Consider the following 25,523-nt stretch of genomic DNA (forward strand, 5'->3'; position numbering starts at 1 on the left):
TGTCAGTTCATTTTCAGGGAGTCTTCAGAGGGTAAAGGGAAGCATTCTTTCTTTGTCTGTACAGACCTCCGTTAAGAATCCTTAAATATATTAGCAGGGGAATGTCACACTTCCCATGAGGTCTAGATGAAGACACAAGCAAATTGTAACAAAGATTTAGGTCGCAGATTTTATAAAGGGTGTTTTGAGAAAAGAAGGGGTCTTTAAAATTCATAGTTTTCTGATTCTGATTCTCTGAGACTACATTTGGGTTTTTGCTGGACTATTCTTCACATGTGGTATCCTTTGATTAACCTAGTATTTATCATTCAATGTGTACTCAGTATTAACTGATGATAATAAAGAAGATGATGGTGGTGGCAGCTATGATGGAAATGGGGCTAAAACACCTAATTAAGGAAGAGCATTGCTGTTGTTACAGATATGAAACACTTGCAGAGTAAGGATTCCTACTTGGTGTATGATGGCATCCTCTCAGGAGATAAACATACACAAAAGAGATAGAAATCATCATCTGGGTCTCTTATCTGCAACTGCCCATCAGGACTGAAGAAAGAATATCACCTTAATTTACCAATCACATTTATTTAAAGTAGCCACTTTAAATAATATTCAAGTCCAGATTAAAAGCCAAAGGCTTCTATTTACTCCATAAAGAAACTCCACATCCTAATTTATTTTTCTCTCATGTTCAAATTGGACATTCCATGGAAGCATATATTTGATTTGTGGTTTACACTTGAATTGTAGTTATGTTTGATTTTCACAATGAATAATAATTTTTTTCCTCAAGGGTAATCTATTATGTCAGGGGGATGGAAGGGAAAGCTGGCAAATTACTATGTGCCCCAGTATCCCACAGCCTTAATCCAGTCCTAGTGGCTGTTGGCTAACTGTACCTTGTAATGTTATGAAACTAGGCATAAGATACTGCATCATTAGTGTCATGTGCCAAACACATAACTGTGATTATAAACATTCACAGATTTACCTTTGCCATGTGAAGTCAAAGAGAAGCAAAGTCCATGACTAATTTTCTCACAAATGTGGCTTAGAATTTCAGTATTTCAGGGCACAAAACACAGACTATTGCCAAGTTGTGGCATGAAGAAGGACATGTGGCCATGTGTCATTTGGTGGTTATAAGAATTGTGTGGTTAAATTGAAAGGCCCTTTTCTTAAATCTCAGTGCTGTTATGCTCTGTGGAAGCCAAGTCTTAGCTAGCCAGTCAGTCAAATGGTATTACAAACTCAGACTATATCTAATTTGCCCTATTTCAAGAGCGAACCAGTTTTGAACAAGTCTGATTTTATTTTGAATTTTACTGTGCCTGCAAATCTTTTACTGTAATTAGAAAGGAAAGTTCTAGCATGGGAGACCTGGGGAGAGGTTGAGTTTGGCTGGCATCTGTTGTTCTATACACAGCTAGCTTAGGGTTTGTTGCAAAATATGCTCTGTTGTCTGAATTGCTGGCTGGTTCTACTCTTTCAGCACCAAGGGAGAGTTGCACAGGGATTTCCTTTCTGCTAACTGGGTCCTCTTACAGGAAGATTTTGTTTAGCTGAGCTCCTTAAAACAAAATCACATCAGTATTAATATCAATTCCTAAAAACAAAAACAAAACCAGGAAAATGTTATGAGTATGAATGTTCATCTACAGCATTTATGTTAGAAGCAGGGAAGCTGGAGCAGAGTAGGATACTAAGAAAGGTTTCAGGAAAAGATGAAAGGTGAATTATTTTATGATGACAGCCACTGGACTCACAGTTCCATTATGTAATTATAACTACTGGGCTGGTTGCCAACCCTCAGAGAAAGCCAACAATAAGGCCAGCAGGTCTAAACTTGGTCTGAAAGTCAGAAGATCAGAAATGAGAAACTAAATGTAGTGGTTAAGAACATGGAGTCTAGAGTCAGACAGATTTGGGTTTATGTCCTGAATATACCACTCACTAGTTCTGTGACAATGGGAAAGCCAATTAACCTCTCCAAGCCTCATTTTGCTTCAGTTCCTCAGCTGTAAAATTAAAATAATACTTTTGTTCTCATTTATTAGTTGACTTTTTAAGTAGAACTATTTATTCATTAATATGAGTGTAAACTTGTGGATTCCTATTTTATTACCATGGTTATAGTCTGTTACTATAAATATTTCTTTTAATTCTCAAATTGTCCCAGATTTTTCCAGTGAGAACTCCTAAAACCTCATTTTTTTAAACACTTTCTTACCTTCTGGCACAGGAAATTGTTTTAGTCCATCTTGTATCTCCCCACCTATACCCTGAAATCAGCCATTTTTCAAAAAGCCCTGGTTCCTTTAGTGGAGAATATCAAATAGAAACCAATAGCTGGATGATACACATATTTATTGCTACTGGGATTTCACTGCTCTTAGTCTATCTTAGTGGACAGTAACAAATATTATATATATATTATAGATATAATAATGCATGTATATTTATATAATTTATAAAATATATGTAATATATAGCTATTATATATAGAGAGGGAGAGACTAGAATAAAACTAAATTAAAATGTATACTATGTATATACATTATATTAATATATAATTTAAATTATGTAATATACACATATAAATAATACATATACTTTATACTACTTCAATTTTTTGTGAAGCTACGGGATTTATTCTAGCTTTCCCCATTTTCATTTTTGTGTTTCCCATCTCTGTGAGTGAGAACCCTGACTCCTAATATGTTGGATAACACGTGGCAAATTTTGATTGTACTGAGTGCTTTCTTGCTTTAATGGCCTCCTTGTGTCCACCTTTGTTGCCATCATGTTGCCTTCTCTTCTATCTTGAGCCTGCCTAATAGAATTCTAATGAAGGAGGGAAGGAAGAAAAGAAAAGAGGAAAGGTAAGAAGCAATGACAAGAAAAAATGTGTTAAGTAGGATTCAGTATGCTGTCACAAATGTTTGAGCTGGGAGGAGGGGTGCATAGTAATGATTTGGTTCTTATTAATGTGAAATGGCCAAGTCTCTAGCTTTTAATTGAATAAAGAAAAAAATGATAAAGACTGTAAAAAAGGAGCCAAAAGGAAAGAAAGACTTATACACAGACATAGAGACAGAAACAAAGAGAGACATAAAGCGAAATAGAAAAAGCTACTGAGAGTCAATATTTTAGCCTTGGCTTTACCAGGAGTGTGTATTGAAAACAGAAATAAATGAAGGAAAACCAAAATAGAAACTTTCACTTGTAAAGCCAATAGAGAATGGTTGAGTTGGTCAATGACACAGTGTATTTATTAAAGGAACATATGTACGTGTTAAACTTTAAAAACCTCAAAAGATTAGAAACTATTAAATTAAAAATTAGTAGAACTAAAAAGGTGAAAAGCAAATATCAAGATGAAAATGCAGAGACACAGATAAATGGAAAATACAGAAGACCAGGTAGAAGTATAAAAGATACAGCTAAAGGTCAAATACTCATATGATCAAAGTCCCATAAGACCATAAGAGAGAATGAAAGAGAAGGCTATTGAAAAAACTGTGGTTAAGAACCTTCCAGAACCGATTATAAAAAAAAATCAATTCACAGTTCAAAAATCCCAATGGATCTCAAGTAAGGCAAAAAGAAAAAAAAAATTACAGAGAAAAACATTATAGTAAAATAGTAGAACCAAAGAGAAAATGTTAAAAGCAAGTGGGAGGAGAAAAATATATCTGCTGAAGTTCACCAACCAAATTGATAGCATATAATTTAACAGTAGCAATGAAAGTCAAATGACAACAGCAGAATATCATCTTCAATATGTTAAGGAAAAACTAAACACACTTGTATTAGTCTTCAAGCATGAAGATGAAATACATACACACATATACATACTCAAATAATTGAGTTCACTATTGCTGACCTGCAATTAATAAATTCCAAAGGGTGTTCTTCAAGTGAAAGGAAAATTGTGCTAGAGGGAAATAGAAGGAAGGTCATAAATATAGATACAAATGAGGAGAAAATGAAATATGTGTACATCATAAGTTTTGACTTTACAAACTGTATTAGTCTGTTTTCACACTGCCATAAAGAACTGCCTAAGACTGGGTAATTTATAGAGAAAAGAGGTTAATTAACTCACAGTTCCACATAGCTAGGGAGGCCTCAGGAAACTTACAATCATGGTGGAAGGCCAAGAAGCAAGGCACATCTTCTGTGGCAGCAGGAGAGACAGAGGAGAGTGAAGGGGGATGTGCCAAACTTTTAGAACATGTTGTGAGAACTCACTCACTGTCATGAGAACATCATGGAGGAAACCACTCCATGATCAAATCACCTCCCACCAGGTCCCTCCCTCAACAAGTAGGGATTACAATTTGAGATGAGATTTGGCTGGGGATGCAGAGCCAAACCATATCACAAACAATAATATAGTTTGAAGTGCATAATACATATATACACAGTTACCAAGAGAAAGAAGGAGCTACAGACAGAAAATATAAGAGCATAATCATATTAGTAGAGGTAGCAACTTCAGTTATTCTAAGATCTTTGCCTGTTCTGGGAAAAGGGTAAATTTGTTGATTAAAATTAGACTGGAATAAGTTTAATGTTATATGCACAATGTAATTTCTGGGATAACTACTAAAAGAATACTAAAACAGTATGTAATTTGAAAATAAGCAGGAGGAAACAGGGAGATAAAAATTTATCCAAAGGAAGCAATAAAGGAGAAAAAAGAAACATAGCAGGAAAAATAGAAAATGCATCATACGTTAGATGTAGAAGGAGTACATGCTGAAGTTAAAATATAGAGTAATAGATTGCATTGTATGAAAAACAGTTTTTTGCAGTTAAGAAAATTTACTTCTAAAACATAAAGCAAACACACACATTACATATATAAGTATGTGTATGTATGTATTATAAGACTATATTTATAATACACACACACACACACACACACACACACACGTAAAAGGCTGACCAAAAGAATGCCACTCTAGACATATTAATAACAGGCAAAGTATATTTTAAGGAAACAGCAATATTATAGACAAAGAGGTTCACTATGTAAAGATGAATTTTGGTTTATCAGAAATAGAAGCAATTCTAAATATGTACCTAAAAACAGCTGGAACTTACATGATACACGATTTTACAGAATGAAAGGAGTTTATAAACATACCCATGATCAGATTAGAAGATTTTAAAACACCTCTTTCAGGAATTGACAGAATATGACAAAATATTAATGAGGATCTAGTGGATATAAACAACACAATTACCAAATCAGACTGAATAGGCAAGTAGAGCAATGCTATTCAAAAGGTGGTTCACACACCAGATTAGTATAGATTCACAAATTATTCTTCCACAACAAAATATGTAAAAGAAATCTTAATAGACATTTAATGAGAAAAATTTTGTTTTTAAATCTAATAAGAAATCTAAGCCTATACTTTATGACATTTTCCATTCTATTTTTAGTAATTTATTTTTATTTTATTTTACAAATTTTTTGTCTGATAAATTTAAAATTTAAAAAATCTGGTTCTTTACTCCAGATAGTTTAAAAAAAACTTTGGTATATAGAAAACCACTCCCTTCAACAACAAAGAATGAGGAATAAACATTCTTTTTAAGTATACATGAAACATTTGCAAAACCTGGGCCATAAAGTAAAAATCAATAAATTTCAAAGGTTTGACACCACCTACAGTATAAAGCTAGAAATGATTACTAAAAGACAACTTGAAGCTGGGCATGGAGGCCAAAGCAGAAGGATCACTTGAGCCCAGGAGTTTGAGACCAGCCTGAACAACATAGTGAGATCTCATCTCCATGAAAAAAAAAAATAAAAAAAATAATAAAAAGATAACTTGAAATTCCCATATGTTTGGAAATTAAGAAATTCTAATTTATGGATCTGAGAATAAATAATAACATTTAAAAATATATTTAAATTTCAATGATGAAAAACATGTTATAACATTAAACATATCATAATCTGTGCACATTAGAACCTCCCTATTAGAACTTCTCCCCGTGGATCTTGGACTTTATATTTACACTGAGGTGAAAAAACTTGATCATAAACATTGTCAGTGTTATTTTATTTTCCTCCCATCTTTTGGTCTGTATTGATAAGTCTGAGAATATTAAATGATTTGAATGGCTTATTGATTTCTTCTCTCTATTAAAAGCTGAAGATATAGCTTCTAAATACTGCCTTGAGGTAAAACCTACCTTCAAGAGGAGACATTATTAGAAAATGCATGACATGCAAATAAGCTTTTAGCCGAAATAAAGCACACTTCTGTGAACTTTTATCTGCATAATAATTCTATTCAGACCTTAACAAAAATTGAGAGCCCAGCTATTCCACATACACTGATAAAGCAAGTAAATACTATTCCAAGGAGGTACAATCTTCAATAAGAAATCCTTCCCAGGTTATTAATATAACAAGTCCCGAATGCTAAGGATCTTGTTTTCTCCATCCCTTATACTGTCACTTGAAGGCTTTCTCCAAGTTTGGGGTAGTTTTATGTATAGTTTCCCACACATACTCATTCATCTTGAATGTCTCCCAATAACTTTTTGAAAGAGCATGGCTATCAGAGTGAATATTTAGTATTCTTACTAGATCCTTAATGTCATGATGGGGAGTTGGTACAGTACATTTATAAGAAGAAGAAGTTTTATTATTCATTACTTAAGATCACACATCTCTCATATGTAGTTATGGCCAATGAGCACACAGAAAGATTCTCAATGTTATTAGTCATCAGGAAAATGCAAATAAAAACCACAACAAGCTATTACTTCACACTCACTAGGATGGGGATGATCAAGAAATCAGATAATAACAAGTTATGCACCAAGCACTGTGAAGGTCCAAGAGTGAATGTGCAGTACACTGCCCTCCCTTTACAGAGCCTTCTTTACAGTCAAACTGAAGGACCATATGAAGATGAAGGCATGGTAGATTAAGCAGAGATGAAAAAAAGGAAAATTAAAGGAAAAGAGAAATAGAAATTCTTGGGGGCAGCCTCATCATTTTGTGAGTTCATGTATATTGCACGTGAAAGAAAACATTAAAATAATACATTTGACATACAAATAGATGTGCTGAAACACATTGCACTGATAACTAATAAATTACAATATGCTTCATTAACAAAGAAGTCAGATAAGAAGTCTTGGTGAAGATGTGGAAAAAATGGAAGCCTCGCACACTGCTGGTGGGAATGTAAAATGGTGCAGCCATTTGGAAAAGGGTGTGACAGCTCTATAGGTTTGACAAATGTATAAAGTTTTAACCACCACAATGATGTAGAACAGTTCTATCACCACCACCCCCAGAATTTCTCCAGCTTCTCCTTTATAATCAACATCTCCACCAACATCCAATTCCTGGCACCACTGCTCTGTCATTTCACAATAGTTTTGCCTTTTTCAAAATGTCAGATAAATTACATTATACAATATGTAATATTTTGGCTTTCAGTTATTTTACTAAGCAGAATGAATTTGAAATTCATTCATAGTGTTGTGTGAAACATTGTGTTCCTTTTTATTGCTGAGTAGTTAGTATTCCATCGGATGGATACATCCCCGTATAATCTAGTGACTCCACTTTTAGGTCTTTACGCAAGTGAAACGAATGTATATATCAATACAAATCGTATTTCTGACAACAGACTTGTATTTAGACTATAATAAAAACTGTCAAATTCAATGGCAAGAAAACAAACAAACAAACAAAAATCACATGAAGGACACACATAGGCTCAAAATAAAGGGATGTAGGAAGATTTACCAAACAAATGGAAAGAAAAAAAAAGCAGGGGTGCAACCCTAGTCTCTGATAAAACAGACTTTAAACCAACAAAGATCAAAAAAAGATAAAGAAGGGCATTATGTAATGATAAAGGGATCAATGCAACAAGAGCTAACTGTCCTAAATATATATGCATCCAATACAGGAGCACCCAGATTCATAAAGCAAGTTCTTAAACACCTACAAAGAGACTTAGACTACTTCTCAGCCAGGTGCGGTGGCTCATGCTTGTAATCCCAGCACTTTGGGAGGCCGAGGTGGGTGGATCACAAGGTCAGGAGTTTGAGACCAGCCTGACTAATATGTTGAAACTCTGTGTCTACTAAAAAAATACAGAAATTAGCTGGGCGTGGTCACGAGTGCCTGTAATCCCAGCTACTCAGGATGCTGAGGCAGGAGAATTGCTTGAACTGGGAGGTGGAGGTTGCAGTGAGCTGAGATCGCACCACTGCACTCCTGTCTGGGTGAACAGAGTGAGACTCTGTCTCAAAAACAAAAAAAGGGAAAAAACAAAAGAACTCAAGATTAAGAAACTCACTTAAAACTGCACAACTACGTGGAAACTGAACAACCTGCTCCCAAATGACTACTGGGTAAATAACAAAATCAAGGCAGAAATAAATAAGTTCCTTTTCTGCTTTTATTAAGGTGAAAGTCAGGACTTTTGATTTCAGACATTTTTTTCTGTTCTAATTTAGGCATTTATTAGGTTGGATTTTCCTGCATTTTTCTATGCTTCATAAGTTTTGATTGGATGCCAGCCATTGTATATGTATTGCCTTGTTGAGTGTTGGATAATTTTGAACCTTTAAAAAATATTCTTGAGCTTTATTCTGGGGCACATTTAAGTTACTTAAATACAATTTGATCCTTTTGGTATTCGTATCTAAGATTTGTTAGGCAGAAACAGGACAGTGATCATTACAGAGATAATTATTTGTCTCTACTGAGACAAGACCTTTCTCAGCACTCTTCCGAATGACCCATGAAGTTTTCCAGTCTTGCTGGTGGGAAGAGGTACTAATCCTGGTCCTGTGTGATCTTAATGTACTGGTTATTTTAACCCTTTCCAGACATTCTTTGCCAGCCTTGGGTAGCTTCCTTGCACATGATTCCTTGCTGATGATTACTCAACTGAATACTTGATAATGGTCCTCTGCAGCTCTCTGGAGTTCTGTTTATTTATAGATTTCTCCTTCCCAGGATTTTCTTATGTAAACCCTAGCTGCTCTCCCTGGACTCTCAGCTTTATCTCCTTAACTCAGAGATAGGATTCTGCCTCAGTTTCCTTTTTCTGCATCACAGCTTGGAACATCTCTCAAGGCATTTAGCTGGGCAATTATAGGACTCACCTTGTATGTTTCTCATCACTCAAGGATGACTGATCTTTTTGCCCGATATCCAACATCTTGAAACTATTATATTTATTTTGCCCATTTTTTATTGCTCCAGATGGATAGGTAAATCCGGTCTCTGTTATTCTATCATGGACTAGTTACTAAACTCATGTAGAAGAATAGAAATGCTGGGAAAGAGTACTAAAAATGTCTCACTGAGGGCATCAGAGAGATACCAAGGCCGGATGGACTTGCTAATAGCCAAGAGAAAGTCAATCTTTGCATTTTCTATTGCTGAAGGGGAAACCTAATTTCAGACTTCTGTTTCTGGCCATAATTCTGAGAGCAGAATTCCTGCTGTGCAGTAAACGTTTTATCTTTATATTATATCTTATCATTTTTGAATTCTTGACATATTCTCCAAGACACAGATTAATCTTTCTAGCCCTAATTGGAATAACTCAACAGATATTTCTTTAGTGACAATTGAGTGTAAGATCTTATATGAAGCAATGTGAGAGACTACAAAATGATGAAAGATTTGGTCAGTATTCACATAGATTTCTAAGTACTTAATTCAAGAAATCATAATTTATTGGGGTAAATATATAATAACACAGTGTATTTAATAATGTTACCAGACAAGTGCTTAACAAAACATGGAGGTAACATATTTGTAAAAGTATTTGCAGTTCTGTTATCAAGACAAAGTTTTACTACTTGTAGGTATAAAGACAGCCATTAATAAATCAAATTGTTACCGTAACCTCAATTGCCTAGAGCAAACCAAAACTTGTAAAATAGAAATATTTTTATAAAATGTAGCCTTCATTTTTTCCTACTAATTAATTTATTTATATTACATAAATATGTTGAATACCTATAATGTTGTTCTAGGCCCTTAGGTGGCAAAAATCACTGAAACAAAATTAAACACAAACCTAGAATTAGTTAATGCACAAACACATTCATATTAATATTAAAAATAAAACTTTAAATAAAAAAATGAGACTTTTCTAATTTTATTTTGGTGAGATTGATATAAGTTAACATTCATCAGAGTAATCATTTGTGAACTCACACAAACATGTACACATGCATATGCACAAATAGACACAAAATATTACTTTAGAGTTAAACAGAAGTACAAGGACATACAATTAGGCCTCAGGAAAGAATTGGTTATTAGAGCTTTCAATGTCATGCGAGATACTGAAGTATATGAAGGTTTAGGAGTAGCAAGTTAAGTTTGTTTGTTTTTTTAAAAAAATTTTAAGAAGATTTTATCTTAGAAATATTCTTTTTTAAAATCAGGCAAGACTGGGTGTGGTGTTTCACGCCTGTAGTCCCAGCACTTTGGGAGGCTGAGGCGGACGGATCGTGAGGTCAAGAGAGGGAGACCATCCTGGCCAACATGGTGAAACCCCGTCTCTACTAAAAATACAAAAATTAGCTCGGCGTGGTGGCACACGCCTGTGGTCCCAGCTACTGAGGAGGCTGAGATGGAAGAATCGCTTGAACCCGGGAGGCGGAGGTTGCAGTGAGCCGAGATTGTACCACTGCACTCCAGCCTGGCCACAGAGCAAGATTCCGTCTCAAAAAACAAGTAAATAAATAAGGCAAAAAGTAACAGAAATAACTCTTAGGTGACTCTCAAGTGCTAGTCTATTGACATTGCTGAATGCCTTTAAAAGCTGAAGATTTTGCCCTTTGTAGACATCTCTTGCACCACTAGAGTAGGTGTTTCACTTTTTTTTTTTCCTTTTTTTTTTTTTTTTTTTTGAGACTGAGTTTCTCTCGTTACCCAGGCTGGAGTGCAATGGCGCGATCTCAGCTCACCGCAACCTCCGCCTCCTGGGTTCAGGCAATTCTCCTGTCTCAGCCTCCTGAGTAGCTGGGATTACAGGCACGCACAACCCCCATGCCCAGCTAATTTTTTGTATTTTTAGTAGAGACGGGGTTTCACCACGTTGACCAGGATGGTCTCGATTTCTTGACCTCGTGATCCACCCGCCTCGGCCTCCCAAAGTGCTGGGATTACAGGCGTGAGCCACCGCGCCCGGCCGTGTTTCACTTTTTAACTAAAGTTAGCCAACTGCTAGTCAGTTACAAGTTTCTCTGTCCTCCAGAAGTTTCACATAGGGCGTGTACATCAAAGACCACAGAGAACCAAACAAACTGAAGCTCTGAGGCCCCCAGTGGTCCAGATTTCAGTATTTGTATACAGTCAGAATTTTCAATTATTTCTCTGAACAAATACTTGAGATTAATTGGGAGGCTAAGGATATAGTTTGTAAAACACTTTTATTGGTCTTCATTTGACAAATCAGATTGAGAAAGTTCAAGCAAATAACCAGGTCAAAGCTAGCTAACATTTTTTAGTAATGTTGTAATAGTTTTTAAATATTGTCATCCATATTTATGCTAAACTTCTCTACACAGAGCTTCCCTTGCAATTACGATTTTAAAGTTAAAGAAAATGGTAAATTTCCTTTTAAAATCATTTTGGTTAACAGATTTATGGGAACATTTTTCGTTTAAAAAGAAGGTTACTCAGTTATGAGGCTTTAATTTCAAGTTGTACACTCTACTCAAATACTCTAAGTTTCTTAATAGCCATGATTTTGTGAAATATATTACTTTCATTTATACTCATATTCCATCCTTCCAGTCTGCCTTTAGGCTTTAGAGAAATGAATATAGCAGCCTTAATAGGTCCAGAGATTTCCCTAGGTGCATAAAGAAAAATAATAATCTCTCTTTTGATATATAGATACATGTATATATGACTATATACCTACATGACTATATGCCTATGTGTATGTGTATGAATGTGAGTATCTGTATAGAGAAATTTTGGTTCACTACATCAGTAGTGAAGTCAGATAAAGTGTAATAAGGAATTCATAATGCTCATTCATTTAAACAAATTCTTTATTCCATAAACATTGCCTTAGCTTTCAAATATAAATAAGGAAAGATGAACTGTTCATATCATCTCTCCAGATGTTTTGTGTTTTGAGACTGCATATCACAGCTGGGCCAGGGATCTTTGAATCCTGGGAAACTTGGAAATCTGGAACTCAGCTTGATCAGAGAGAAGGTTCTTTAGCTTTGAGGTGGAAGCAGGTAGACTCCATTTTCTGCATTTGTACCCACAGAGCAAAATTCTTCATTAAACAGTAGTTTCAGGGAGAAAAATTGACACAACTATTATATCCTGAAATGAATTTTTTAAATCTTAGTGAGTTTAGTTATCTGATACTAGCTTTTTGTCTTTTGGACTAAACACTGGTGTGTGTGTGTGTGTGTGTGTGTGTGTGTGTGTGTGTGTATGTAAATGGAGTCTACCTGCTTCCACCTCAGAGCTAAAGAACCTTCTTTCTGATATATACATACATACATACACACACATACATACATACATACATATACACTGTAAAAATAATGTCTGGTCTTTAAGGCTTAGATCTAGTCACAGTTAGAAGTGGACCTCACTAAAGTTAGTTCTTGAGGTTAAAAAAATCAAAATACATTAATTACTCATTGAATTGGAACATTTGTTAATATCCTGATTGAGGTTGTATCTTCTAAGAAGCTTGATTATTCTCTTGGGCAGGGGTTTATGATTTAAAGTTTTTGGAATAGTGACTAAGGTCCCAAGGAAACTCTGAGATAACCAAAGTTGATCATGAAATTGTCCTTCATAATAAAATGATAAATAATTTAATATCGAGGGTGTGAAGGGATAACTGGTGTTTTAAAAGACTCAGAAATTCTGGGCATTTTGTGGAGGATGAGTAAAAGACTGAAGAAAAACTTATTTGACCATTTGTTAAGAAATGCTTGTAAGCATTCTTTCCCCAATGTGACAATACATCAAAATCTCTGGGGTGCCTGATAAAAATCCAGGTTCCTCAGCCTCCTTCCATACCTATTGGATCAAAGTCTCAAGACATGAAGCTTCTTGATCTGCGTGTTCAACGGATGTCACAGGCAATATATACAAAAACTTGAGAACCACTGGAAAAGGAAAGACAGAGATATTAGGTGGGATTTAGGGAAAATAGGGAGTTACACTAGTACAATGTGAAAATATCTTCAGTAAAGACAACTCTAATTTTGAAATGCTAGATGGGAAAGGATTTCTTGTGGAAATCAGCAAAATAATTAAGTTCTGCTGACTAATTTATGCAAGGCCCAAATAGCCCATGTGATTGAAAGGGAATTGTCATCTAAATTATGCTTAAAAAAATTTTAGTTCATGTTTTGCTTAAGAAAAATTTTCTGTAATATGAATTTATTATTTTGTTAGGAAGAACAGTCAAGAGGAGATAATCTAATTTTTATTTGCTGATTGAAGATCTTGCACTCTCTCCAGGCCATAATTGTGATGATCATCATTTTACATTTGTCAGTGATGATAACAGTAGGTGTAAATACAATAGGAGATTGGGCTAAATATGTATTGATGTCTATAGTACTCACAGAGAATAAATGGTCTCAAGAAGGTGCTAAAAGTGTTAAATGACTTGGAGTCTGTATTTCCACAACTACAGAGGATGTGAACAGGGCTGGAATGAGACTCTGTCAAGATAGCCAAGCCCCGACTTGGTCAAGTCATGGAACTAGCCTGAAAAAATAAAAAAAAGATGAAAAAAGAAGAAGATTAGAGCAAGGAGTGCCGTGGCACATAGGCACTGAACTCAGTTCTGCATTAATTTGAAATAGAAAGAGATTATCTTTTGTCTTCAGTTTGTTGTTCCTAACAGAGAGTGAACTTCAGTGCACTATACCAAGCAGCAACTACCTAAGATGACTCAAAACATAACTTAACTGATGTATGTAGGTACGAGTGTGTGTGTGTGTGTGTGTGTGTGTGTGTGTGTGTGTGTTTTCACCAAATTCCTGATGTAGACATATTTTACTTGGGAATAGAGAATGATACCCGGGTTCATTGAAGATGTCGGTCAGTTAATGGGGTGCAAACCATGCACTCTTTTCTTTTTGGCTCACATTTTGCTGGCTATTCTTTAGAACGTCTATTCTAGGATGAGAAAAATGGTCTTTTACTACAGTAAAAGAAGAGGAATCAAGGCTGAATAAAGAACAGTAGGCAAAGGAGCTTTCATCACTGAATGAAAAGAACACCCACATAAGTTTGTGGATCAAATCACTCATTTCTTTTTCACAAAATGAAGTGTATTTTGTATTCCCTTATTATACAAGGCTATAGTCTTTTTAAAGAAAAATATGAAAATATGGAAGAGTAAAAGGAGATTGCAATAATATTGAGAATAATAACTGCTACTATTAATAAACTTCTTAATAGGCTTCTTAAGCCTATTATCTTGACTACCACTGCAAACTTTGCAAATATATTTTCAGAGACTTTGTACACACAAGCACATATTCACACAGATATTTTGCTTTTATTATGTACAAAAGTGATATCATACTTTGGTAGTAAATTACAGATATTCAATCATTTTTGAACTACAAAGACAATTTTGTATAATTCAGTCTATACGTACATTTCCACAGTCTGCTTGTTTTTTCTTTCAATATATATCATGAATATCTTTCCATGGTAAATTATTATAATTATTTAATAGTCTTCCATTTTGGGGGTGTATGGAAATTAGTCAATCCCCTTTTACTGAACATTTAGATTTTCATTTTTTCCTATTGTTGATAGTATTTCTATAAGTGTACTTATAGCTAATGCTATTCCACATACTCCCAATTTCCCTTGCTGAGGAGTACATTCTTGTAACTAACTAGAATCCCTAAATAAAAAGACATATGCTACAAATATATATTTTTTAGCCTATTTTATTTACAAATATTCTATGATGTTTGCTTTCTGTGGCTGCATCTATACACAAAAACAGGTTTTGTTGGCTGGGCACAGTGGCTCACACCTGTAATCCCAGCACTTTAGGAGGCTGAGGCAGGTGGATCACCTGAGGTCAGGAGTTCGAGACCAGCCTGACCAGCATGGTGAAACCCCATCTCTACTAAAAATACAAAATTAGCTGAGTGTAGTGGCACAGGCCTATAATCTCAGCTACTTGGGAGACTGAGGCAAGAGAATTGCTTGAATCCAGGTGACAGATGTTGCAGTGAGCTGAGATCGTGCCATTGCACTCCAGCCTGGGCAACAAGAATGAAACTGTCTCAAAAAAAAAAAAAAAACAGGCTTTGTTATTTACTACTTGTACTAGCTACTAATACATTGAATGTAAAATGTTTGGGAAGAAAAATGCTTTAAAAATTACTTGTTTTCATCTGTTTGTGTGTGAAGTGGGGGGAGGTGGCAAAGCTACAGGCCCCAAATGTGTTGATATATGATTATCTTCATTCTCTTGGTTCAAAAGTATTAACCATGTGATATTTAGATTATTACCTCGGTCTACTTTAACCAGATGAAACCTTGTCTCATCCCTCAGGTGAAAACAGCTATTGAGTGAGAAGGATTTAAATATAAATTCCTGGCATTTTCTCCACCTTGGGCCTGTAGAAACCTTGTCTGTAATTGCCTTTTCATTTTCCAGCACCTGTGTCTCAGTTGACATCATAGATATCAACTAAATCTTGAAGAATCTTTCCTCACCTGACCTTGACTGATTAGTGAGAGAGCAAAGATAATAAAACTTGCAATATCAATTTGCGTCATAATCTGGAGCCAGGCTTCATGTTGAAGGACAATGAAATTATAAAACATTTTGACTGGTTCTCTTGAAAATAGTAATTCAGCAACTGTAGCCATAGCTCACTCAATGGTTCAAGGAAGCTGGAGCAGCAATTATGTGACTGATTAAGAATTAAGGTAAATACCTAAGAGTGTAGTGTTTTCTTCTCAGAAGCTGGAAAGGTGAGACTGGATCTGCTGTTGCCCTCTTCATAGTAAGCCAGAACTGGCAATGTCAGGGGAGCTGCAGGCTACACACCTAACACTAGTCACTCTCCAACTTCTTCCTAACTTGCTTTGCCCTTTCTCCAGAGCAAATGAATTGACTTTTGGTTGCCCAAGGACTTCATCTCTGCCTCTTTCTGCTCCTTTCTGTGTATTTCTCCCTTGTACACTGTGGGAGTTGTGAAGGTGGGATCACAATGTGTTCGTCCCTTTCTGTGTAGCCTAGAATCCAACATTCTGGAGACCCCCAAGAGGATGAAGAAAGCAATGATAATAACTTTTTTTAATCACAATATTTCATCAATTTCTATCAAAGATCGAGTCAATAGAAGTAGTCCAGGTGTTCCCAAATTAAAGAACAAACCTAGGCATGTCAGAGACCCCAACAGAAAATAATAAACTTAATTTTATGAATTCAACCATTTTATATCAGTAGAAACCATTTTAAATGGCAGGCAGCATTTAATTAGAAAGAAGGCAGCAAGTTGTGACAAAAAGACAAATTATTAGAGGGCAGAGAATTAGGGGAAGGGATGGGATAGAATGGAATGGAAAAGATCAGAACAAAAACAGTTACCAGGAAACCAGGTCCATTTCTCCTAATCATTTATATTGGTATTTTGCTCTATGAGATAAATGACCCATTTACTTCTAACTCATAGATTAGATTGTATCTTGGAGATGTTCAATTTTGATTTTAGTTTTCTTGATGATCAGTTCCTGAGTGAGATGCAGGGGGAAATAATCAGAAAAATCCAATGTGCAGGCACCTGGTTCCACTGAGCTATGGCCACACTAAGATTCAGAGCTAGAGGTCAAAGGATGCAGGTGTCTCTTTCAAAACACAGATAAGCCCACAGGTTCCCTGCCAAAGGTCCCAACTAATAGAAAGCCTAAACTGGTCACTCCAAAGAGTTTATAGCTTTTAGACCGTTTTCTCTTATACTTCAAACAATTTCCTGATTCCATGCCTTTGTAGCAGATGCCCACTCTGACTATGATGTGCCCATGCCCTCCTACGGCTAGCTCTTTCTTATGATTCAATTCAAACATCATGTTGTCTGAGTGGTCTTCCCCAAACATTCTATCTAATATTAAACTGCTACTCTTCAAACCCTTTCTTTCAGTGGCCATGCTCTGGTTAGTTTGTCTGTGGTTCTCATTAGTAACAGAAACTATGTTATTTGTGTATATGTATGACTTGTCATTCCCCACTGGAATACAAGCCCTAGGAAAACAGGGATTCTGTCCTAGTCATCATTATATCAGTACTGATGCACAGAGGCAACCAATACATATGAGTTGGATAGATGGATGGATGGATGGATGTGTATAGAACCTCAGATCTAGTTTTTTGCTTATCTGTTTGTTTGCTTTGCCAAGAGTAGGACCACCCTTTGCATCAGTCTTGTTTACTCTCAGTATCTTATCACTTAAGTGAATGTTGTTTAAACACAGTAAGACAGTCAATGTGGAACACACAAGCTCTCCTTGGGAATTCATGAAACAGAAAATAGCAAAAGGGAGACACAGGTGCTGGCCTCAGACAAATTTCTGAATGGGGGTAATAAGAAGGTGGCTGCCATCAGAGGAAAGGCGAGTGCCCTAACTGGAATGTAGGTAACACTATATCTCAGGTATAAGAAGGAGGTAAAGTTGAAATGCCAAACTAGTGTGTGAATGGAGGCTCTACAAGAATTGCTGAACATCAGAGCCCCTAAAGCTATTCAACAGGAGGTCACAATTCTATCTTGGTTTTACATGCTTGTAAAGGAAATTTCTAGATAAAAGCAGCTTTCGCACAAAAGCATGAAGAATCTGTGTTGCTGGAGTCTGAGTAATGTTTTGTTAAATTTTGAGTAGTTTAATGTCAAGACAGAGAAATTCAATGAGATTAATAGCTGAAAATGGATGGTGGGGGAGAATATCAAACTAGATAATGAAGCTGAGTCATGTTTAGCCAGGTGTAACAGGGGTAAGAGGATTTATGAGTGTTTCCAAATTGCTGAGATTGACATTCCTCTTAAGTTTATCTTGTTTCTCAATATTACAATTATTAAAAAGAAAAAAAACTACTAGAATTATTTTTACTATCACCTAAACAATTAAATATCCCAATTCCAGACTGGTTTATATTCTGAAACTTGTTCAGAGAAAACTAACATCAATAGATGTTACTCACCAGAGGCCTGATTAATGAAAGGAGAGCTGTGGCATTGGCTGGGAGAGGACGTTGTTCTGCAATTAGGGCACAAATGATCTTTCACTCTTCTGGATGCAGATTATTTACTTTGGCCATATTTAGAATAACTTGATATATGACAAGATTTATGAAACTTGAACAAAACTTCCAAAGTATATACAAGTGCTGCTGACAATATGGGATCTTTCAGTACAGTCTGCATAGAAACAAAGCCACACATTTCCACAGTGCAACCAAAGAGCTGTGTTAAAATTTTTCTATAAGCACAATCTTTTCTCATGTTAGCCCTCATCTTCTTAAATCACTTTCCATTAAAGCTGGGTATTAGCCAATATTACTGGATAGTATGAATGTCTAGACCACAACGGTGGCTCTGTGTACACATGCATATACACAGATATGCATATATACACATACTTAGGAATATATACAGAATAAATGCAAAATAAGGTTGGCAAGTAGAAAATTTGGTCACACCAAGTCTTAGTCTTGGCAGCATATAAATATAAAAGTTTGGCTTTTTAAACTAAATTGAATTGGTTTTCAAACTAAATTCAGAGAGCTGATTTTTGTCTTTGAAGACAGAGCCATTTTGTACAATATACCCTTTAGTGCTTAACTTTTGGCACTTCTTCCAACTTATTTTGTGAGTGTGTGTCTAAGAGTAAGCCTTCACTTTTATTTATTTTTTTTATTTTACTTTAAGTTCTGGGATACATGTGCTGAACATGCAGGTTTGTTACATAAGTATACATGTGCCATGGTGGTTTGCTGCACTATCAAATGGTCATCTAGGTTTTAAGCCCCATATGCATTAGATATTTGTCCTAATGCTCTCCTTCCCCTTTCCCCGGAACCCCCAACAGGGTTATGTTCCCCTCCCTGGGTCTGTGTGTTCCCATTGTTCAACTCCCACTTGTGAGTGAGAACATGCTCACTCATGTTTGGTTTTCTGTTCCTGTGTTAGTTTGCTGAGAATGATGGTTTCCAGCTTCATCCATGTCCCTGCAAAGAACATGAACTTTTCTTTTTTAGGCCTGCGTAGTATTCCATGGTGTATATGTACCACATTTTCTTTATCCAATCTATCATTAATGGGCATTTTGATTGGTTCCAAGTCTTTGCTCTTGTGAATAGTGCTGCAATAAATATACATGTCCATGTGTCTTTATAGTAGACTGATATATAATCCCTTGGGTGTATACCCAGTAATGGGATTGCTGGGTCAGAAGGTATTTTTGGTTCTAGATCCTTGAGGAATCACCACACTGTCTTCCACAATGGTTGAACTAATTTACACTCCCACCAAAGTGTAAAAGCATTCCTATTTCTCCACATCCTCTCCAGTATCTGTTGTTTCCTGACATTTTAATGATCGCCACTCTAACTAGCATAAGATGGTATCTCATTGTGATTTTGATTTGCATTTCTCTAATTACCAGTGATGCTGAGCTTTTATTCATGTTTGTTGGCTGCATAAATGTCTTCTTCTGAGAAGTGTCTGTTCATATCCTTTGCCTACTTTTTGAGGGGATTGTTTGTTTTCTTCTTATGAATTTATTTAAGTTCCTTGTAGATTTTGGATACTAGACCTTTGTCGGCTGGATAGATTGCAACAATTTTCTGCCATTCTCTAGATCTTCCAACCTATTTTTATATAAATCTAAGTTCTTGAATTTGTTGTTGTTGTTTTGGGTATTGACCTAATTTTCCATTTATCTTGACATGCAGTCTCTATGTCTGTGATGTCTATGTACGTATATATTAGTTGCTTAAAAAACAGAAATCCCTGGTGTCAGTGTGGAAAAGACTAAGGTAAAGTTGGGAGTGCAGTGGTGGCAGCAGCAGCAGTGTGGTGGGGCCAGTATTCTACGTTATAAATACTGTTATTTGTGTGTACCGTAAATGATGATGTTGGTGGGCACTAACCAAGCCCGGGGAAACTGGGAACAATCTTAAAACCAAAACCAGACACAGCACCATCAGTGGCCACAGGCCACTGCAGAACAAATTCAACTTGCACAGACAATTTTGGACCATAATGATGCTGACTTTGAGGAGAAGTTGAAACAATTGATTGGTAGTACAGGCAAGAACCAGGATGAATGCATGATTGCTTTGCATGACTGCAATGGAGAGGTCAACAGAGCCATCAGTGTTCTTCCGGAAGGAAACACAGACACACATTCCTGTGAGATGGTTGGAAAGAAAAAGGGAGTCTCAGGCCAGAAGGATGGTGGCCAGATGGCATCCAATGAGGAAGGCAAAGAAAACTGAGACTGGGACAGAGACTATAGTCAGCAATGTGGTGGGCTACCAAGATGGGGGAGAGGAACCAACCGTGGATGAGAGTTTTGAGGTCAGGAAAATAGATCGGATGACACCAACAGTGGAGGCCCTTCTGGAAGAGGAACAGAAAGAAGCAGAAGGGACTGTGGCCGAGGCAGAGGTGGCTCTGGTACGTGAGGAAGAAGGTTTTCTGCTCAAGGAATGGGAACCGTTAACCCAGCTGATTATGCAGAGCCAGCCAATACTGGTGATAACTGTGGCAATAGTAGTGCCAATAGGTGGAACAACACTGGCCACTTTGAAACAGATAATGGGACAAGACTTGATTTCACTGGGGTTGAGAGGTCAAATTATCCCCCCAAATTTGAGGCTGCTCCTGATGCATGGAGGACTGCAACTGAGGAGTGGAGGATTGAAGACTAGAATGAAGATCTTTCTGAGACCAAGATCTTCACTGCCTCTAACGTGTCTTCAGTGCCTCTGCCTGCAGAGAATGTGACAATCACTGCTGGTCAGAGAATTGACCTTGCTATTCTGCTGGGGAAGACACCATCTACAATGGAGAATGAATCATCTAATCCAGATCCGTCTCAAGCACCTTCTGTGGCCCCACCTCTGGTGTTCAGTAATTAAAAGCAGACTGCCATATCACAGCCTGCTTCGGGGAACACATTTTCTCATCACAGTATTGTGAGCATGTTCGGGAAAGGATTTGGTGATGTAGGTGAAGCTAAAGGCTGCAGTACTATGGGCTCTCAGTTCTTGGAGCAATTCAAAACTGCTCAAGCTCTGGCTCAGTTGACTACTCAGCATTCTCAATCTCTAGGCACCATCACCTCCTCTTGGGACATGGGCTTGACAACACAATCCCCATCACTGGTGCAGTATGATTTGAAGAACCCAAGTAATTTTACTTTAAGTTCTGGGATACATGTGCTGAACATGCAGGTTTGTTACATAGGTGTACCTGTGCCATGGTGGTTTGCTGCACCTGTCAAATGGTCATCTAGGTTTTAAGCCCCACATGCTTAAGCAATGCACAGACCCTTGACAAAGCACTAGGCTTTTACCCCATCTTCAACCATGATGGAGGTGTTCCTTCAGAGAAGTCACCTGTAGTGGCTACCTCCACAGCTGCACCTACATCTCCATCTTCTCCTCTACCAAGCAAATCCATGTTGGCTCCACAGATGTCACGTGGATCTTCAGGCAACCAGTCCTATAGCCCTCAGCTGGCTCAACAGAAATTGAAATGGAGGAAGAAAAAAGGCTCTTTGACTTCTAAGATTCCTGCTCTGGCTGTGGAGATGCCTGCCTCAGCAGATATCTCAGGGCTAAACCTGCAGTTTGGGACATTGCAGTTTGGGTCAGACTCTGTCCTTTCTGATTATGAGTCCACCCTCACCACGAGCACTTCTTCAAGCCAGGCTCCAAGTAGCCTGTATACCAGCACAAGCAGTGGATCTTCATCTACAGTTTCATCTAGCCAGAGTCAGGAGTCTGGTTATCAGAGCGGCCCAATTCAGTCAACAACCTATACCTCCCAAAATAATACTCAGGGTTTTCTTTATGAACAGAGATCCACACAGACTTGGTGGTGCCCCAGCTCCACCTATTCATCACCCCAAAAGGACCTGACTCAGGCAAAGAATGGCTTCAGTTCTGTGCAGGCCACGCAGCTATAGACCACAGGTTGAAGGTACTACAGGCTCTGCAGTGAAATCTGATTCACTTTACACTTCCAGCATCCCCCATCTCAATGAAACAGTATCTGCAACTTCATTACTGATGACAGTCAATCAGCACTCATCCTCCTTGGGTGGCCAGAGCCACAGTGAGGAGATTCCAAATACTAACACCGCACAACACAGCAGCACATTGTCTACGCAGCAGAATACCCTTTCATCATCAACATCTTCTGGGCACACTTCGACATCCACTCTTTTGCACACAAGTGTAGAGGGTGAAGCGAATCTCCATTCTTCCTCCAGCACTTTTTTCACCACATGTGTGCCTCCCCTAGTGGTCAGTGTCTCCTCCAGTCTCAATAGTGGCAGCAGCCTGGGCCTCAGCCTAGGCAGCAACTCCACTGTCACAGCCTCGACTCGAAGCTCAGTTGCTAAGACTTCAGGAAAATCTCCTCCCAACCTCGTTCCTGGGGTTCCACTGTTGTCTAATTTGTATATTATGGTTCCAGGGCTGTTCCATGCCTACCCACCACAAGTATATGGTTATGATGACTTGCAGATGCTTCAGAAAAGATTTCTATTGGATTACTACAGCATCCCATTTCCCACACCCACTACTCCACTGACTGGGAGGGATGGCAGCCTGGCCAGCAACCCTTATTCTGGTGACTTCACGAAGCTTAGTCGTGGGGATGCCTCTTCCCCAGCCCCGGCCAGAACCTTGGCCAACCTCAGCAGGACCAGATGCAGACTCACAACACCATGCAGTAGACATTCCTGAACCCGGCGCTGCCTCCTGGCTGCAGTTAGACCAGCCTGCCGTACTATACAGGAGTCCCAGGCCTCCCTAGCACTTTCCAGTTTGGGCCTGCTGTGTTCCCTGTGGCTCCTACCTCTTCCAAGCAGCATGGTGAACGCATGGCTCCCTGCCTTCCAACAGCCAAGTGGACATGGGTCTCATGGATACAACACTGGTGTTTCATTACCTCCAGTACATGGGCATGCCAGATATCTTGGGTTCTGTGTACTCCAAAACCCAGCAGTCCTTTGAAAAATAAGATTTTCATTTCAATACTTCTGCTGCTTCTTACAACTTTTCTTCAGCCCTGGGAAGTGAGGACACCATCAATCCAGCCACAGCTGCTGCCTACCCACCTGACCCCTTTATGCACATTCTGACCCCCATCAGCAGCCGTACTCTCAGATCCTTCACCATCACCTGCAGCAGGTTGGCCAGACGGGCAGTGAGCAATGTAGCCAGACCAGCTCCATCCCACAGAAGCCCCAGACCAACAAGTCTGCCTACAACAGCTACAGCTGGGGGGCCAACTGAGGTCCTGACCCTCTTCTTCCGGTCCCATATTCTGAGAGGCTTCTCAGCCTGGAAACAGAACCAAGGAAAAAAGAATGTGGGGGGTTTCCGCTGTCCCCCACCCCCAGCAGCCCACCCCATGCCTCAGCTTCATGTTTGTCCCATTCCTATACCGTCCCCATGATGTTGTATTATAGGATTTGTATTTTCTCCTTTCTCCCTCCCTTCCCTTCCTTCTCCCCTCTTGCATTCAAGATTATGAAACTGCTGTGGGCCCTGACCTTCCTTTGCTTCCTTCTGTTCACCCTGGTGGTGTATCAATGAGGTGGGGAGGTGGGACCCCCTAATATATATCAGTCCAACAGCCCTAAGTCTCCTTCTTTATGATTAGGAAAACAACAACAAAATGGTGTCATGAATATGAATAGCATTGCCACATGAATTCGTTGAGATGGTTTTTTTTTTGTACTGTGTCCTCAAATTTAATGGATTAATGTGTCTTGTATATATAAAAACCTCTAAATAAAAAAACAGAAACCATGTCCATTCCAGATTATATATTTCCATAGTTTTCAGCATAACCACCTTTCAGGAGCACATACAATGTTAGTTAAATACAGTTATGCCAATTTTCATTTTAACTGCTTCTAAGTCTTACTTAAAAACAAATTAATATATTTATTGTTTATTACTATCATGTAGTGTGAATATGCCGTTCTCATTTTATATAAATACCTTGTTGAGACATATTTTTGTCATTCATAATCAATACTCAATGAAAAAAAGTTAGGTTTAATAATATCATGCCTCATTTGAAGTAAAATAATTACCTTTTTATGAGTAATGTTATGTTTTATAAATATCAAATTTCTAAAACCAAAATTATAACACTCAATTGAAATTTTACAGGCTAAGTAAAAATTCCAGCAGTCATATAAATGACTCCCCAATTTCTACTTATTCCATAATGTTTTTCCAAACTGAATGGAGAAGTTATTTGCAATTCATAAGCCCAATCAATTCTGTGTTGGAATGTTCAGCTCAAATTTTAAACATAACTCTTGTCAGCAGTCACAATGTTTACCCTGTATATAAAATAATATAAATCCCTGAGAATGTATGTCTACATTTAATATTTTTTTCTTTCATACCTATGTTCTATCTATTCATACGTAACTATATAACAGTTATCCAAGGGAAAAGAATTAATATTTACCTAGCACCTATCTTGTTCTCGGGTACATACAGGAAGTCGCATACTACCTTTCTCACTTATCCTTACAACAGTTCTGTGAAGTTCTTATCCTCTTTTCACAGATGATAAAACTGAGGCATAGAAAAGTTAATTTGTCTAAAGTTAGGTAAACAGAAAGTGGCATAAACCAGAATTTAAATGTATAATTAAGAAAGAAAAAAAAACTATCCTTATAATCTTGGATTGTAAACATCCAATTTATAGTATCCTATAAAGTGTTTACCACAGATCCTTTTACAATGTCAAAAGGAATCATAAACTTAATAATTTTGATAAAAAGAATGCTTTTGACATTATCATTTTTTTAATTTACTGACCTTAGCACTTTAACATTTACTATGGGGTTTGCAAATTCATAGGGAGTGAAATTAGGCCATGAAAAAATTAATCCAATATAGTGTTAAATCAGACAATTCCCTCCGGAAGGAAAAGTCACTACTAATCTAAGGTATAATGTGCTCCAACAGAAATAAGCCACCACAGAAAAGCTGCTTTAGTACCGCAGAGCCACACCTGCCCAAGATTTGATGAAGAAGGCAGAATGGGGGTGGAAGAAACAAAGGTAAAGCCTATTGGACAAGGCCTCTTCAAGAGACCAGCCTCTTTTGCTGACTAAGACCTCAAATTGCTACCTGGTCACTCCATTCCCTCATGGTGGGAAAGCAGCTTCACATGGTGTGTAGGGATGAGGTCTCTGGAGCTAGGCT

General features: G+C 37.5%; 1 pseudogene; it reads left to right on the plus strand.

Moving 5' to 3' along the window:
- The first annotated feature begins 20,177 nt into the window (after window positions 1–20,177).
- LOC105733266 (ubiquitin-associated protein 2-like) lies at window positions 20,178–23,582 on the plus strand (annotated as a pseudogene).
- Window positions 23,583–25,523: the final 1,941 nt, after the last annotated feature.

The sequence above is a fragment of the Aotus nancymaae genome, unplaced genomic scaffold (genome assembly GCF_030222135.1).
Source record: "Aotus nancymaae isolate 86718 unplaced genomic scaffold, 86718_ANA_hifiasm-v0.15.2.pri h1tg000057l, whole genome shotgun sequence".
In the NCBI taxonomy this organism is placed as follows: Eukaryota; Metazoa; Chordata; class Mammalia; order Primates; family Aotidae; genus Aotus; species Aotus nancymaae.